Source organism: Sapajus apella, unplaced genomic scaffold, assembly GCF_009761245.1.
Source record: "Sapajus apella isolate SASKATOON/1434 unplaced genomic scaffold, GSC_monkey_1.0 scaffold29, whole genome shotgun sequence".
Taxonomy (NCBI): domain Eukaryota; kingdom Metazoa; phylum Chordata; class Mammalia; order Primates; family Cebidae; genus Sapajus; species Sapajus apella.
This window is the reverse complement of record NW_022436969.1, coordinates 1,469,823-1,487,839: the sequence shown is the minus strand read 5'-3', so window position 1 is coordinate 1,487,839 and position 18,017 is coordinate 1,469,823.

Below are 18,017 nucleotides of genomic sequence, written 5' to 3'. Positions count from 1 at the left end.
ATATGTACCTATGCAACAATCATGCATGTTCTTCACATGTACCCCAAAACCTAAAATGGAATAAAATATATGTTTTAAAAAAATGTATCTTAAAATCCTTGAACGTTATTTCTTTGAATTAGGACTTTTGGTAAAAGAGAAAATAACCTTAAGTCTGAGAATTTATTTTATTCAACCCTTCTTCACCTACCTACCTACATTAGTCAATGTATGATTTAAATTAAATGCTCTAAGGAAATAAATTATTAATTTATACAAAAAAACATATTTATGAATGATTCCAAACTCTATTTTAGTTACTTTCAGAACACTACTGAACCTCTTAACTCTAGAATAGATTTTAAGGTAGATAAAAAGAACAATGTGAATCACAAAATGCTAGCTAGTGTTAAATATGTCAACACATGACAATATTGTTTACAAAGTTAAGAAACATAATAAATACATTGTTATAGTCTGTACTGTTTTATAAGCGGTTCTATGCGTCTCTTCTGAGCTTTCAAACATTCATGGACACATTTAAAATGTAAATTCTCTTATATCCAATTCATTCTTTGGTAGTTGCCACTGTGAAAATTTAAAAAGTCTTATTTTTAAAGACATTTTAATAATTACTATATGCAAATGATGTTTATATGTTAACATTTACATACATAAAATGTAATTATTTGTTTTATGTCAGATAATAATATGAGGAGTTTCCTTGCAAATTTATATATTTGATTTGCTACATTACCCAATAACTCGTTGAATGCTTACTCTATTAGGGAATAAAGTAGAAAATAAAACATAAAACTAAACGGCCAATTTTCATTTGGAAAAATGAGCTAAGTCATATGAAACTGCCTTCCTCAAATTTTTTGTAAAATACAGAAGGATCATTTAGTTTAAACAATACTAAATTACATAAGATTCAAGTCATTTAAAAATAGTGCTAGAATCTTTAAAATTGCAGAAAAGCTATTATCTGTGGATCCAAGATATGTGGTGCAGTGCTTCTTTTCAACCTGTGTGAAGAGAAAAACATAAAAGATCCTGTGTGTATCAGAAATATTATAAAAAGAATTAGTGAAATCAACTTCCCTTATCTTTATCCATACACTAATCTTTATGAAGCACATACATGCTTATTTATTGCATGTGCTAATTTCTAATAATACATTCAAATCTTCACTTAAATACTTCTGTGTATTTTAAAAATACATATACATTTCTGTATTACCTCTCAGAAGCAGGACAACTTTTGTCTGGCTTCATGTATATGATGGCATATATTTGCCACCTGGTATTGATTTATATGCTGAAAGTTATATTTCTGAAAGACCTATGTTTTTAAAAACTCCAAAATTGACAGACAGATAGTGTGGACTGCACAGTCAGCCTACACCTATTCTACCCATGTACCTGAGCTACTCTTGTTATACATTACTTTTTTTTTTTTAATGAGGATATTAACAAGAAACAGTGATCTATAAATTTCCATCTTGGAGTTTCCTTTAGTATTGGATTCCTTTAGTATTTACTCAAAACTAAGAAGATAGGAAGACGAGAGAAAGAGGGGAAAAGAGAGAGAGAATATTGCAAATAGACCCAGGAGTCTTTCAGTTTTACAGAGTTATTGGATCATAATAAATAGTGATAAGGAGAAATGGAAAATGGGAATGAAAAGAAAGATTGGTTTAGATTATTTTAAATAATAATAACCATCATCATCATTTAAACTTTATCAAGTAATACTAAACACTCTTCAAAGTACTGTAAGTATAATTATTATAGCAAATTAAACATAAATTTTTTTTAATTGGATATTATCTTCCAAATGAAAAATTAAGAGACTTATATAATTTCCTAAAGTTATACTTCCTGCAAGCTCTGAATTTGGGATCTGAATCTTAAATTCTAGTTACTAAAGTGATATCTTAAGCATTTTCATGTACTGCTTCTCTTGATCCAAATAACCATAATATTATCTTGAACTGTCTTTACTACTATTTCTTTTCCTTTATCTGCTTTCTACTCTCACTCCTTTTCTTTCCTCTCTGAACACCTGAGGCCTGAAAACTTAACTTGAGAGCCAAAGGACAGTCCATGAAATGTGATTATCAGAGGACTAAAGTCATCAGACCAAAGCCAATATTTGGCACAAAGGTACCTGTAATCTATTTATGTGTATTAATATCATATTTGAAACCTAGTACTTTATACCACCAAAGCACAATCCTGTATACCTAATTGTGTGGTGGTATGTACTTAGAAATAGATGCTTTATGTAACACTGTGATTTTCCTTATTCTAACCTGAAAGCCATATCCACTGCTATTTTCTTTTTAACCTTTTTCATTTAAGTAAAATACAGAATCTATTTTCTATGTCTTTGTTCAGAGGTTATGCTTATTATTACCCCTAATTATTTCCCTGTGTGGCTTTAAATTGAAATTGCTTCTATAATTACTTTCCGTTAAAATTTCTATGGTAAAGTTTAGCAACTAAATGTGAATGACTTCTAAATGAAGACATTTGGTCAGGGCTGTAAATTGGTTTATTTATATCTAACCACCAAGCAGGTAAAAAGATTTTAGTCTTGTAAAGTTTAAACATTTCAAAAAGCCCTGTCATCTCTTTTTATTCATTTATTTATGATTCAAAGAATTAATCCTAACAAAGTCATTTGGGAATGTGTGATTCTGTGTGGTATGTTGTTACCATAGCAATTCTGTTGGTTTTTAATAATTGATATAAAGTTTTAAATGAAGTGTTTAATTGTGTTTGCAGATAGTTTCCTGAGCCATAAATAGCTAACACTCAAAATCCTCTTTCATTATAATTGACACTAGGTAATCAACTTGTACATTTTTCATTGAAATGAGGCAAAGGCAACATGGTGCCAGGAAGGTCATAACAACTCAGAAAGAACAAGAGAACATTTCAGGTCAATACAATCCACAGAGGGCAAATGGAAACTCTGCTTACTCCCTTATCATGTCCATGTATCTAATAATTATTTCCTTGAATTAGTTTCAATTCAAATCGCTGCATACAATTCTAAGTATTCTTCCTACTTATAGAAGTAGGCTACTCTTACTGTTTTAATTGTTACTTTCAGGTCATAGGTATGAAAATAAGGGTTGAAGGAAATCCAATGCCGTTTGTCAAGTTGTGTCCAAATGAACCAGTATTTTTTAAACAAATTCTCTACTTATCAGGTTCACTCTTCTTATTTTATTTACCATGAAAGTTATTTGCCATGTACTGAGTAATCTGAAATTTATAAAATATCTGATATTTTAAATTTAGTCTTTATTTCATGAGTCCGTTTTCATAGACGCCTGCCTATAGTTTTGGCAGAATGACAGAGCTATGCACTTGAAAATGACTGGGTTTTTATATTTAGGATTGTAATCTTTTTTAAAAGATGAGTATATTACTTATCAAAATAAATGACATGTGGAGGTAGTGCATTATCAGTCAATTTTAGAAACACTGATTATTTGATTTTATAATTGGAAATAAGAGAGAATTAAAATAATAGGTTTCAGTAGAGAGAAATGGGTGATAACATGGGGCCAATGATAAAATTAGGATGGTTTCCTCTTGAATTGTCAGTATTAAAAAGCAAAACTTTAAAATTCTATGTGTTTATATAAAAGGCAAAGCCTGTGTTTCTAAAATCCAACAAATATAACACTTCTTAACATAAGAAGATTATTGTTAATTTTATGAAAACTGTCTTCTAGAAAATCGGCCCAACTTGTAATAAGATCTTTTACTCTCTGAGAACAAACCTTGTGAATACTCTAGAATGTCTGATTCTGGGACCATGGAACCAATATGGATTCCTATTTGTCCTGAATATGTATTTGGAGTATTCACCAATTACTATGGTATTAATGCTCCAAAGTATGTAAATATAATAAAGTAACTTATTTCTACATAGGCATTTTTCAGAAATATATCTAATGTTATCACAAATGAAGACCCTTTAATCCTTTTCCCGTGTTAAAAAAGAAAGTGCAGCTTGCTGCAAGTGGTCATTTAATTTACATAAACATGCTCTTTGAGGCTGAAGCAAATCTGACTGATATTCAATATGAAAGTAAAATATTGAAACTGTCCTTAGAGTTATTTCTAAACAGAACTTAACATCAAAATCATCTGAATCATAAGAATCACCTATTTTGGAAAATTCAAATCCATCAAATGAAGTTTCAAACAACTGTTAGAGAACCATGTCAACATCATGAATGCCGTGTTTTCTAGGATTTGACATTTTCAGCCGTCACGTATTACTATATTTCATAAATGGTAACACCACTACTAAAAACAGAATATTATAAATTGAATAATGTCATTGGTTCCAAAGCTGATACACTTGAGCAATGCAAAAATAATGATAACATGAGATATTGTGTGGCAAAATTACATCAGGGTAAATGCTGCAGCCACAAGTGCTGTCAGTGAGTATTTTCTGGGAAAACAAGAAAAGAGTTAAAAATCACTTCTGAATAGTAAACAGTAAGTTATTTTTATTAGATAGCAGAGAAAATGGTGAATTTGTATATAACACACCCTTAATATTACTCTGGCAGTCATTGTAGGTGGACCCTTGATATGCAATCATTAAAGACTGCCCAAATAAAAAATTTTTCAAGATGCACGTCTGATCTGTTTTGAAACAATATTTCTGCAAGGAAAATGATGTGTATTCCTAACAATGAATCTAATTTTAGTAAGCATAATAGAAAATAATAATAGATTAGTCTTATATTTATTAAAATGCACTACTTTATGGAAGACTACTATAAATAAAACTAAATTATGAACATGTCAGGAAGTTAGATGATTTATCCACTTCAGAAATGAACTTTGTTTCAATATTTAATTTTAAAATATATAGTTTGTACAAATATGCCCAGTTTATTTCAAAGGATTAGACATGTTGAATATGCATAGCTACATTACTAAATTAAGAAAATAATAGGTATTAGTTGGAGTAATCTTTTTATAGATAAACATCTTCATGTAGTTTGTAATTAATCCATCTCTTGGAGTCACAATGAAATTCAGTTATTTATAATTCATTAATGGAAATGCATACTAGCAATGTGTTTTTGTTATGGACTGTGTGCAAGATAACAATTCTCTATAGTAATCCAATTGTATTATAAACTCTAAACGAATTGATTTAAAATGGTCTTATTAACATCTGATACATTCTATAATTTTGTAATAATTGTTAACCTTCCTTTCCATAACAACTGAAGGTTACCATTATTTGCTATGAAAATTACCTTTTCCATTGGGAAATACTTTAGCATTTTTATGGTTACCTAGGGCTGGACTACTTCCAAGACAAGTAAACAGAAAATAGGTGATCAACCAATCAGAACATCAGTTGCAGTTACTGAAGTCACCCATGAAAACTTTTCTTCTTTGAAATTTATGTCTAGCAATTTAACATTTTAACAATATTTACTTATCAAAAATGATTTTCAGAGAACTGAGATTCTAATGAGTCACAACAAATGAGCATTGACCTCTTTTCATATGGCCATTAATAGTGGGGATTTTGGCTTTTGAGAAGACTGGCGCACAATTTCTTTAGTCATAACAGCAAATTAAGAATTGTTTCAGGCTCAGTATAAGGTAACCTCACCTTTCATGCAGAAAGAAGAATGTTGAACCTATTGACTTCTTGACTGAGACGATGTCAACAAAGTTTAGGTGAACATCATTGTGTGTGTGTTTTCATTGAGATATACTAACATTAAATAAAATAACACAAATAAATTAATCAAATTGAATAACGAATCTTAATTTTTCAACAACATATACTTTTCTTCACCGGTTAAAAAATTATTAGAATACTGAAGAGAAAATAACAAGCAATATTGCCATCCAATGGTGAAACTGTAACATTCAAGGCATGTTAAATATAAAGCTGGAGATGTATGACAATATTTCAAAATTAATAGAAATATTTATTTTGACTGCATTTTCTAGGAAATATAAAGAAAATATTTAGATGTTACAAATACAGTGAGTACTAAGCTAAAGAAAAAAATTCATGAAGATTGAGTTTTCACCCTTTTGAACCACAAAACAGTAGAAGTTTTAATTCATATTGTTTAATATTTAAAGTGTAATACAATAAAGCCTTAAAAACTTATTCATATCATTCTGTGGGTTCCTAGTTTTACATGATGCTTTGCAGATATTTTTTTTTCTTCCTCAGTTAAGGATCTCCTTGAATCTTATTTCCTCCTAAAAGACTTTAGTACTAATCTTTCTCTCTCCAACGTCTCAAAACATTTTATACCTGTTTCATTTCATTGTTTGATTTACCTTAGAATTACTGACATATTCACTCGTACACATCCTCAATTGGGAAAAAAAGGCTGTTTTATTTATTTGTACAATATGTAACTATTAGTGCCTATCAGGTAAACAATACATAATTGTTGCATACAGTGGAACTGTCTTAAATTCATGTCTATGTATATTTTAGTTTGTGTATCTTACATAAATGATTTACTTTGTGAGTTGGATTTATGAAATTTGTGAAATTCAAAAAATTACCTCAAAATTTTAAAAATATGGGCATAATTCCATGTTTGAGAGCCAGAGATGTTAAAATAGCTAAACATCAAGTTTTTATAATGGAAAATTATAAAGTATTTGTACAGCATCTATTATAAATGCCTATTATATGTAATGTACTCAATAAATAGTATTTGGCAATCTTGTACTGGTGTCCATAATGACAGTGATTATTCAGGTTGCTGTACTGGAACTTTTATTAGCTTGACACCACAGATTCATAAAGTTAGGACAAGAAATATTATATTTTTGATAATCCAGAATTTAACAAATGCAGTCATTTGTATATGTGTTATTTGTTTACATATTATTCATTTAACTGTATAAGAAATATGTAAAGAACATCTAAAATAGTTGTGCAAAATTTAGCTTCTCACTCAATTAGGTACTGGGAGTCAGGAATAAACAATATAGATTTAGTCTCTGCATCAATGAAATTAGCCTAGTGAGTAAATGGATACTGAATATACATAATTACATTTACAATAAGTGTTACAAACATGGTATTTGTGTTAGAGTAGGCAGATAGCTAGACATGAGCAGGAGGAGGATCCCCTAAGAAAAGGGAGGTCTGGGAAATCTGACATCCCAGAGATCACCGGAAACATGCATGCAAGATATGAGCAGAGGGGAAAGGAAATACCTGTGCAGAAAGAAAGAATTCTTAACATGCCCAGTAATTGTTCACTCTGCAGTTAACCTGTCAGAATGTAGGTAGCTACATGCTTATAAGAAGGGAAAGAGGGCAAAGGAGAAACCCCTAAGAGCTACGCAGGTGCAATACATATAGATTTGACCACTATACGACCTTCCTGGTGTGGTGGTAATGAGTAATGCAGTCATTAGGTAGAATTTGTATTCAACGTTGGGCCCACGCATGCACACCAACTAATTCAGCATCATTATATGTTTGCAAGCAACAGGAAGTAAAATAGCTAAATATCAGGTTGTTATACTGGAAAACTGCTAAGCGTTTGTACAGCACCTATTATAAATGTAAGGGAGAGTGTAATAAATCCAGGTGGGAACTAGGTGGGGATAAAGGCAGAAACTTAAGGCAGGAGTGGTGAAACTAGACAAAGAAAAAAGGTGGAGACTTATGACACAGGCAGAAGCTTAATGAACAAAAATCCAACATCATAAAAACCCAGTGCAGAACTCTTGGAGCTGCTTTGGCTCATTTTCTTTCAGCAGCCCACCGTGCCTCACTTTCCAGAATGTATTATCTCTTTAAATAAACATGGCTACTGCTACTGCTGCTTCTCTCAGCTGAGTCAGCCTTCTCCTCTCTTGGAGTATACTCTTATCTCCTTGATAAACCTTTTGCTTTCTACTAATTATTATCTTGGCTGAATTCGTTCTCCAAGCATGGCTAAGAACCAAGGACTCTGGATTTCCTGGTAACAGTTGGACGGCAATAATGAAAAGGCTTATCTAGAATTGACAAACTCAAGGAATGCCATCTTGAAGAAGTGAAGCCCAAGGTTGAGTATTAGTTAACTATGTGACAGTGTTAGAGGGATGACAGAAAAGTTTTAGGGAGAAGTAACAACAGATAAGAACATTTGAAGGAGAAAAATAGTGCCTGGAATATTTGCAGACAGAAAGAATTATTGCTTAAGAGAGCAGACAAAATTAATTGGAGAGCTTGGCTAAACATTTTAAACTATGTTAAGGATTTTAAATTTAACTTAAAGAGTAGAATTAATATATAAGTTTGGCTGACTAGGAGGAGTCAATATCAATTTACGAAAATTTACAATATTCATGTATACAAAATTTATACGGAAAGGTTAAGGAACGAAAGAGCCAAAACAACTATTAATCAGGGCAATGGTGGAGTACCCAAATGTCCAGGCAGAAACTGTTGAAGGGGTGGGGCCCCATGGAGAGCTTCTACAGAAGGGAAATGTAGGGTTGGAACCCCCACACAGAATTCTTACTGGGGCACCACCTAGTGGAGCTTTGAGAAGAAGGCCACCATCCTCCAGACCCCAGAAAGGTAGATCCACCTCCATGTACCTCATCTTTACAAAAATTTTAAAAGATTAAAATTAAAAATTAAAAAATAGTTGGATGTGGTGGTACACATTTGTAGTCCTACTTTGGAGGCCTATGTGGGAAGACTAATTGAGCTCAGGAGTTTGAGGCTGCAGTTAGCTATGATCAAGCCATTGTGCTCTAGCCTGGGTTACAGAGCAAGACCTTATCTCTAAGTAAGAATAAATAATAATAATTTTAAAAAGGCACAAAGCCCTACCTTCATAGAGCTGACACCATCATCAGATAGTCAGACAGTAAACAATGTTTTAACAAAGCGGAGCATAAAAAAAAACATAATGAATATGAAGTATATATTATATGTTACAAGATGGCACAGATAGCAAAGAAATACAGAAACCTACCAAGTGAGAGAATGGATTGTATCAGGTAAGGCCTTAGGAATTTGACCAAAGATTTAAAGAATATATAGGGAATGAGCCAAGGGAATGGTTGCAGAAAGACCATTCAAGGTAGTTGGAATGAAAAAAATAAAAGGCCTATACAGTAGCATGTTGGGTATATTCAATAATGAGAAGGCCATGTGGGCTTGAAGTCACATGACTTGAAGGGACAAATCCTAGGAGATGTAGTTTTAGAAGTGATGGGGGCCAAATTGTATAAGGCTTTGCAGGCCTATGGATGTACTTCTGCATTTTCTCTGAGTAAAATGGGGATTGTTGAAAGGTTTCTAGCATGTCGTTTAAATAAGTAAAACTTCTTACTATAAAATTATTAGGACATTTTCATTCCATTAATGTTTCACTAAGATATTTAAAATTTACTTTGCCTTTTTAGGAATAGAATACACTCTAAGAGCCTTAAATCATTTTCTATTCTATGATAGTTACTTCATCAAAAAAATTAAGTTGTCCAGAGTTTCTGTCTTCTGAATGGTGGACTCTATTTTTACTATTTTTTAATACTCCTCCCAACTCTGTGTAAGAAAAATTTACATTAGAGGAGGGATGCTCTATTCTTAAATGAAGGGTCTATTAGATAATTCTTATGAGCACTAAATGTGTCTTTTTCTAACTGAAGCAGATTTATTTCTTTTAAACAATATAATGTTTAAATCATGTTTTAAACAGATGAAAAATTTATTTTCTATTACTGTGCCATTTAGAATCTTATCGACAATAGGTACTAGGAAATATCTCTGATATTCTTATTTATGGCTTGGCAAAATCTGACTCTGATTTTTTATTACCTCAATCTCCCAACTCTATTCTCAATTACTTTCTTTAGCTCATATATGTGTGTGTGTGTGTGTTTGTGTGTGTGTGTGTGTGTGTGTGTGTGTATAAACAAAGAGAAGCAATGAGAATAAAAATCCATTGATATTTTTCTGTCACCTTTTTTTCCATTTTCTTTATCTGTGTGTTTTTTATGAAAAATTATCAATCCAGTGATGGTAGGTGGACCCCCACTTTTGAATCAGGCATAAATATTGATATAACCACCCAAATATTACTCCAGTGTACTCCAAATATTGAAACGTGTATTTCCAAATTTTATGTAAATACCCCCAAATTTGGCCCATCTTGCTTTTTATTTCAAATTGGCATAAGATACTCTTAACTAAGAACTGAATAGAATTAAGAACGTGTGAGGGCACACAGTGTCCCATGAGAAACCAAAACGAACACATTCTGGGCTCTTGGAAAATGTTCACAACAATGATTTGTTTCTGATTTAATGTTGATGGCAGCAGCTGCCTGTCTGCAGTGGCCACTGCGAAGACGTCAGCTGCAGTGGGGAAGCTGCAGTCAAGACACGTTCTTTGGAGCCTGTAGGGGCCAGGAACAGATGGGACCCCCAACCCCTATCAAGTTGGTGAGGCAGGAGCCCCACACTCCTGGGTGCTGCAGGCACTCCTGTGCTCTCTGGGGCCCGGGAAGTGCCCTTTCCCTCCGCAGGCTTGGAAGTGCCCGCTCTGGTTCGCTGGCCTCTGCCTGCTGTAGGACAGAGCAAAGTTGAGTGCAAGGCCGGGTGATCTTGCAACCCAGCCAGGTGTGCAAGGGCTCAGGGCAGCACTGACATGCCAGCCTCCTGTTGTCTCGGCCTCCTCTAGACTTTGGCACTGACGAGCATGGGAGGGAGGCCAAGGCGAGGCTGAGGGCCGCTCAGTGCAGACCTGCAGGCACCCGACTCAAACAGCCTGGGGCCGCCGTGGATGGCGGCGTGGGGGTGGCGGCGTGGGGGTGGCAGCCTGGGGGTGGCGGCGTGGGGGCGGCGGCAGGAGGCAGATAGGCTTCCGGGTGGAAATGGGTGGTCCCTGGTGAAACCCCACCTTCAAGCTAGGGATGGCCTGAAGCCTGGGGGCCGAGCTGCCAGTTGCTGATGACGTCTGAGGCCCGGAGTGGGAAGATACGGTGCTTTTTCTGGGCCTGCCCATAGTTGCCCTCAAACCAATCAGCACACACTTCTTTCCGTCTGACCCCATAAAAACCCAGGAGAGACATCAGGACAGACGTGAGGACTGCCAGCTGCAGGAAGGAGCTACCCACTCTGGGGCTCCTGAAAGCTGTTCTGTCGCTCAGTGAAGCTCCTCTCCTCCTTGTTTACCCTCTAGCTGTCCACATACGAGATTCTGGATATGGGACAAGAACTCTGGAACTGCCAAATCGTGGGACTAAAAGCTGTAACACTGACGTGGCTGAAACACACCACCTGCTCCCGACCTTGCTTGCCACATAGCAGGGGACGAGAAGAAGAGAAGAGCTGTAGCCATTCTGGAAGCCCAAAGAAGAGAATTGCTGTGGCCCTTCCCGGAGCCCAGACTTAGGGGCTTCTCGAGTCAGGGCTATGACACCCTGTTTGGGGTTCTCTGGTTCTTGGCATCTCCAGGCTTCCAGGCACCACTGGGTTCACCTCATCCAGAGGCGGGTGCCCACAGTGGAAGCCACGTGTGGTACATCTGGTCTAGCCACAGCCTCACAGGGAGCCAGCTCCTGTGCCGATGCCTGAAGCTGCCCACCCTGTCACAGAGAGCCTGCCTGGCTGTAAGCAGTGGCTGGGCCCCACTCTTGCTCGCCCATACACCCTTCACCATTTAGTGCCTGGCTCGCCTTTGACAGGTGTGGGATCCTTGCCAGTAGTGTGAGCTGAGCTCAGCCTTCCTGGCCGATTGTGTGGAATGAGCCCGATGGACACGAGCAATACTCAGGCAGAAGGTGCCATCAGCCACAGAGGTTTCCAACTGGTGAAGCAACACCCCAAGCATCCTGTGACAATGCCACTGAGAAGATTTATATGTGAGCTGACCATATCTCACATAAACCACGTAAATATGGCTCATAGTTACCAGAATAGAAGTTGTAGTTATGGTTAATGATTGGACAATACATCTTGAAATAATTCTTACAGATTATATTTAGAAGCCTAGTTAAGGCATACAAATTTGAAGTCAAATGTATTGATGAAATAATTATAAGTGTACTAACAACTTCCTAATAGACAGATTTGGGTTTAATCTAATAGCTAATAAAATAATATTTAAAATAGTTTGATCCTAGGTAATAACAACATAATGCTAATTTCCTCCTATCTATTAAGTAGAACACATAGGTAATAAGATAGCCATATTACATGATACAAAGGAGAATGGATTAATATAGAAAAACCCAGTGTCCTGACTACAGTTTAATGAGAGTTTAACAACTGAATTTTCTCTAAGGATTATCTAATACATATGCCCCATTTACACATATTCCTTGTTTTCTCCTTTATTAAGTAATTTATATCTTTTTGTCATAATAAAATAATGTAAGATGTTTTATTTTTAAGGGAATTTTTGTAACATATTAGGAAATTAGTTATACAGTGCAAAAAAAGGGTTAAGTTCCTAATAGCATCAGAAAAAAACTACTTTGTAACTTGATACCCAGGATTTCAGAGTCAATAAGTTAAAATGTCACTCCAGCATTTGAAGAAAATATATCAATAATAAATAAAATCTTCAAGAGTATCTCCTCCTGAAAAAAATGAATAATGGTCATAACTTGTCAGTTTGTTAGAGAATAAAAGATTGCTACTAAAAAGTGAACTCATTTTTCTTGCTTCTAAAAAAAATCATTTCTTAATGTTAGGGGGGAAAAAAAAAAACACTTCAAGCCTAAAGACATGCCGTTTGAAATTACCCCATGGGAAGAAGAGAACTGCAAAGGTGTTCTCTGAAAAGATTTTGATCTCTGCAAGGATATGAACTATAATGATCAGAGGGCATTCTAAAATGCTGCAGAAATTGTTAAACTAAGGAATAACTCAACTGGACACCCTTTAGCTTTTCAAGATTGAATGCCAGTGAATAAGAGCTGCAGGCTACAAGAGCAATGATGGTTTTTGAGTTATAATGATTAGATATTAAATAATTGGAGATTCTTGTCAGCATGTTGTTAAGCTAATTTAAGTCTTTCAAGGCTTAGGAAATAACCCATGTCTATATACAGCTGTACATATTATATTATGTCCTAATTAGTTAAGATCACATTTTTAACAGTTGAATAAGGTCTATAATTCTATAATTCCATTATTCCATATTAAATAAAAACTATAGTTCTTTAAAAACCAACATGGTTTCCTAAAGAAAATAAGTAATTCAAAATTTTGATGCAAATGTATACTTACATTGAATTTTTATAATTATTTCTGTATAAGTAAGCGATATAATGTATTCTGTACAATTTAACTTTTTAAAAATAAAATACAGGCTAACACTCCATACAGGAAATGCAGAAGATTTAATAAAACAATTGTGAATAATGTACAATGGTTAAGAAAATTAGATTTCATCATCCTTTCTTTTTGTTCTCTGTAGTATAAAATATACGGTACATGACTGGGTCTGTCATCCCAGCACTTTGGGAAGCCGAGGCAGACAGATCATGAGGTCAGGAGTTAAAGACAAGCTTGGCCAACATAGTTAAACCCCATCTCTACTAAAATTACATAAATTATCCAGGTGTCATGGCACGAGCCTGTAGTCCCAGCCACTTGGGAGGCTGAGGCGGTAGAATTGCTTGAAACTGGGAGGCGGAGGTTGCAGTGAGCTAAGACCATTCACTCCAGCCTAGGTGACAGAGTGAGAATCCATCTCAAAAAAAAAAAAGTACTATATATTTTGCAAGTCTATTTTTTTGTATTAACTTGCTTCATGTACTGGATAAATCCCAAAATATGAAAAACATTTTAATAGCTGGAATTTTTTTTATTTTTCTGTTAAAGATTTACTATTTACTCATCAACATAATATTTGTGATGCTATATTTTTAGGAGGAATTATTGTTTTGAAATATTGTTTGATTCTCTAAATTGGCTTCCTACATTTTTAGTACAGCTAGTTAGATTTAGGATTATGTTTTATTTCTAACCTTCCCCACAAGTGATTGGAGCTTTGTCACATAAGAATAGAAGTTAAAATTATACCACAATAGGTTGCATTTTAAAATTAAAATTTTAACATTTTATTACTTAGGTATAGCCATACATTGCTTAACCACAGGGATATGTTCTGAGGAATGTGTTGCTAGGCAATTTCATCATTTTGCAGACGTCATAGGGTGTACTTACACTAACCTAGATAGTATAGTCTTCTACCTACCTGGAGGTATATGGTATAGCCCATTACCTCTAGGCTACAAACCTGTAGAGCATGTTACTTGACTGAATACTCTAGGATCATGTAAGACAATCATAAGTATTTGTATATCTAAACATGTCTAAACACAGATAAAACACAGTAACAATATTATAACCTTATGGGGACCACCATTATATATAGGGGCCATTCTTGATCAAAACATCATTATGTGGTGCATAATTGTGTTTATTAAATCTCTAGCATAATCATTACATTTTATTTTTATAATAATGAAACTCTGCATAGTAAACATAATATAATTTTTTAAATTTATATGTTGATAAACAGAGCCTTTTAGGCCTTTTGACTTTTCAACATGACTTAAAAGTTTTACAAATAAATGTATCTATAGAGGCAATTGGTAAAGATTAATAATGTGTGTAGATTTGTGAAATATTATAAAGTCATATCTTATAGTAACTTTTGAAATTATCCTTCACTTTCCTTTGCTATTGCTGTCAACATAGTACAAATCTGTATTATTCTTTCTACTTCATTTCATTCTGTAAATTTTCACTGACTGATTTTCGTAAAGCATTTTCTTGTTGACTATTCGCTTATCAAACTTACCGTAATTCCCCAATAGTAATGAGGCTAGGTTTATATTCCTCCCCCTAAATTTAGGGGTTTTTATCACTAGTCCATCCCAGCTCATTCTTTGATTTAAGCAAGCTGGCTTTTCATCAATTTCTCAGCAAAAATAATCTTTTAGCAAAGGTTGCTGTGTGTGCTGAGTGGAAGGTCCTATATTACCCTTCTCTGTTTAACAATTAATTATTTACAAAGAAATCTATCTCAAGCTCTATTTTTTGTACAAAACCCTTTATATCAGTGCCAGTAGAAATTGAAGGTGCCAATTGCTAATCTCTAGTGTTGCATAAAAACGTACATAATATTTTGAATCATGTATTTCAGTAAGCCTTCCCTAGTTGCTTATTTGTAATTCCAATATGCTGATTGACATATTTAATGTTAAGATACTGATTATAAATATTGCCTAGAATAAAGGTTTCTATCTTCAAGACTTTATAGGACAAATGATTTATAGGTATTGGCCAATATCCTACAGCACCACATAGGCCAGCTCCTGCATACTTCCCCACTTCACCACTCATCATGCCTCTCCATCCCCTCTGGACACTAACTCAACTGATCCTTTCTTGAACCATTCTGGCTTTCCCATCAGGATTTGCATACATGCTGTTACTTCTGCCTTGTATTTTCTTGTTCCTCACTGGGCTTGTTAAATTCTGCTCAATGTATAGCTGTCAATCTAGGATCTTCTTAAAGGAAAGGCTTTTCTGAACAATTTGGCTATTTTGAATATACTTCTATACTCTCATAAAACCCAGCATGTGAGATTTGTGACTCTCAACACACTTGGAATTTTACATATATATATAAAATTGCATACATATATATATATATATGTATGTGTGTATGTGTGTGTATATATATGTACATACATACACATGTATAATTATATATATAAGAATATATTATATATTATGTGTAAAGTTATACATGTGTGTCTGTACACACATACACACACATATAATTTTGTGTTTGTCTTCCTTTTTCACTTAATGAGAAAACTTCAATAATCTGACATCTCAAAGTGAGAATAGTGCTTGGCACAGTGTAGGCACTCAACAAATATTTTCAGATTAAGTCTGGTTCAGATCTCAGTACATAGAAGTGTGGTAGTTATATAAAAAAAAAAAGAAGTGTGATATTTATAATATCCTAAATAAAAAAATTCCCAAATAAGGGACATGCATAGTTACTTGGTAGCTCACCAATTCTTTTTAGTTTTTTACTTGAGTTCTCTTAAATGAAAGAATCACTAATTAAGGAATAATCTGAAAAAACCAACAACAGGAATAAAAGGTATAAATTCTAATTATGAATCCAATATTATTTCTATTACACAGTAACATAGTTTTACCATGAGCTTAGATTTTCTCAACATAAAACTACTATAGAATCAACTATTCTTGCTGGGAGAATAAAGTGTCTATGCATGTGTGTATTACATACTTTTAACATATAGAGCATTATATAAAGAACATATTTGTAAATATGTGTTTATAAACATTAAATGCTATTGAAATACATTTAAATTATTATTGCATAGCATTGTCCTCAATACCCACTAAAATTTTGAAAATGTCTTTTGGACTCAATAACCAAGAATGATGCCAAAATTGATCTTCTTTAAAGCAAATTTTGCCCTGTAGTAAAATGTGTTTTAGTGATTTTCTGTTATGTTTGATACTAAAACAGAAACTGTTATGGCACAGACTAAACTGTAGATGCTAGAGATTTTTAAACCCTATTAGACTGCAATGTCATTGAGAGCAGGGACAAAGTATTTTATTTCCTTGTAATCCTCTACCGTTCACTATATAGCACAGGGTTTTTCATAGAGTGAGTGTTCAATAACTCTTATTGTGGTGACGGCTAGATAATGAATCATGAAGAATAGCTAAATTCGGGTCAGAAAAAACCCCCAGAGCAGTGGCAATCATGTGTGCTGCCATGAACGTCAGGAGACTAGCCAAAGAATGACAATGAGAAAATAAGGTTTGCATACCTGGTAAAATGTTGCTATGAGGCTGTTCAGGAAGACACAAACTGACTTAAGCTGATGTAAGTGTGAATTCAGGAATATAAAGTAGAAAATTCATGATCTGTTATCATAAATTTCAAAGCAACAATCACAGCTAGAAGAAGTAAAATTTCACTAGGAATCTTTGAAATTATACCTTCAAAAGACTTTGCTATATTCTCCTTTGTGTTCACATCTTTCAAATAATATTTTTAATGAGTAAAATACAAACACTTCTTGTAGGGAGGCTGATGCAGGAAGTATTTATACAACCAAGTGAAAGCAGGATCCGTTATATTAGGTTGGTACAAACGTAACTGCACCATGAAAAACACCATTATGTTTGTATAAACCAAATATGATTTATTAAGACCATGCACAGTGCTCGAGGTCTTGGTATCTTCCAGATGCCAAAAGTATTATTCATTTTAGTCTCATAGGCATTTCATATTTATGCTTCATAGTAATGTCAATACTACTTGTGAAATGGGTGGTATATTGGAAAATATTAATGTGTTCTTAATATCGTATCAATGAAGATGATCTTTAAAATCATTCACATACGCTTAAGCATTCCAGGAGCAGAAAACTCTAAAAGAAGATCTAATTTTAAGCCATCCTGCCATCAACGGAGGATTCAGGGCAAGTAGCCATTTCCCACGGAAACTGGTGGAGCAGCATGGTTGCAGAAAAGGAAGCCGTAAGCTTGAGATTCTCCCATTAGCCAGTCAGAGAAGCCAAGGCTAGATCTTCAATTCTACCTTAAGGTAACTTGGACATAAAGACCAAAAAGGAAAGCAGTGACCAAAGAACAGAAATATGGGTGAAAGGGTTAGAAGAGGCCAAAGAGCCATATGATCTCATAGCCCCACCTCACCCTGGTTCAGCAGAATGACATGTGTGGAGCAGACGTGAAAGGAGCCGAGGGCAGGGACAGGGAGGGCTACCAATTCTCTTATCTGATTCACCCTGGCAAACCCGAGCGCTTTAAAGAGAACATAATGATTAAAGCATTTTAAAGTGACCAGAAGAAAGTTATATTTTCCCATTACACAACAGGTAGGGGCTGATAAGCATGGCCTGAAAATTATGTCACAGCTTAAAGCTATTACAGTACTATTCACATCT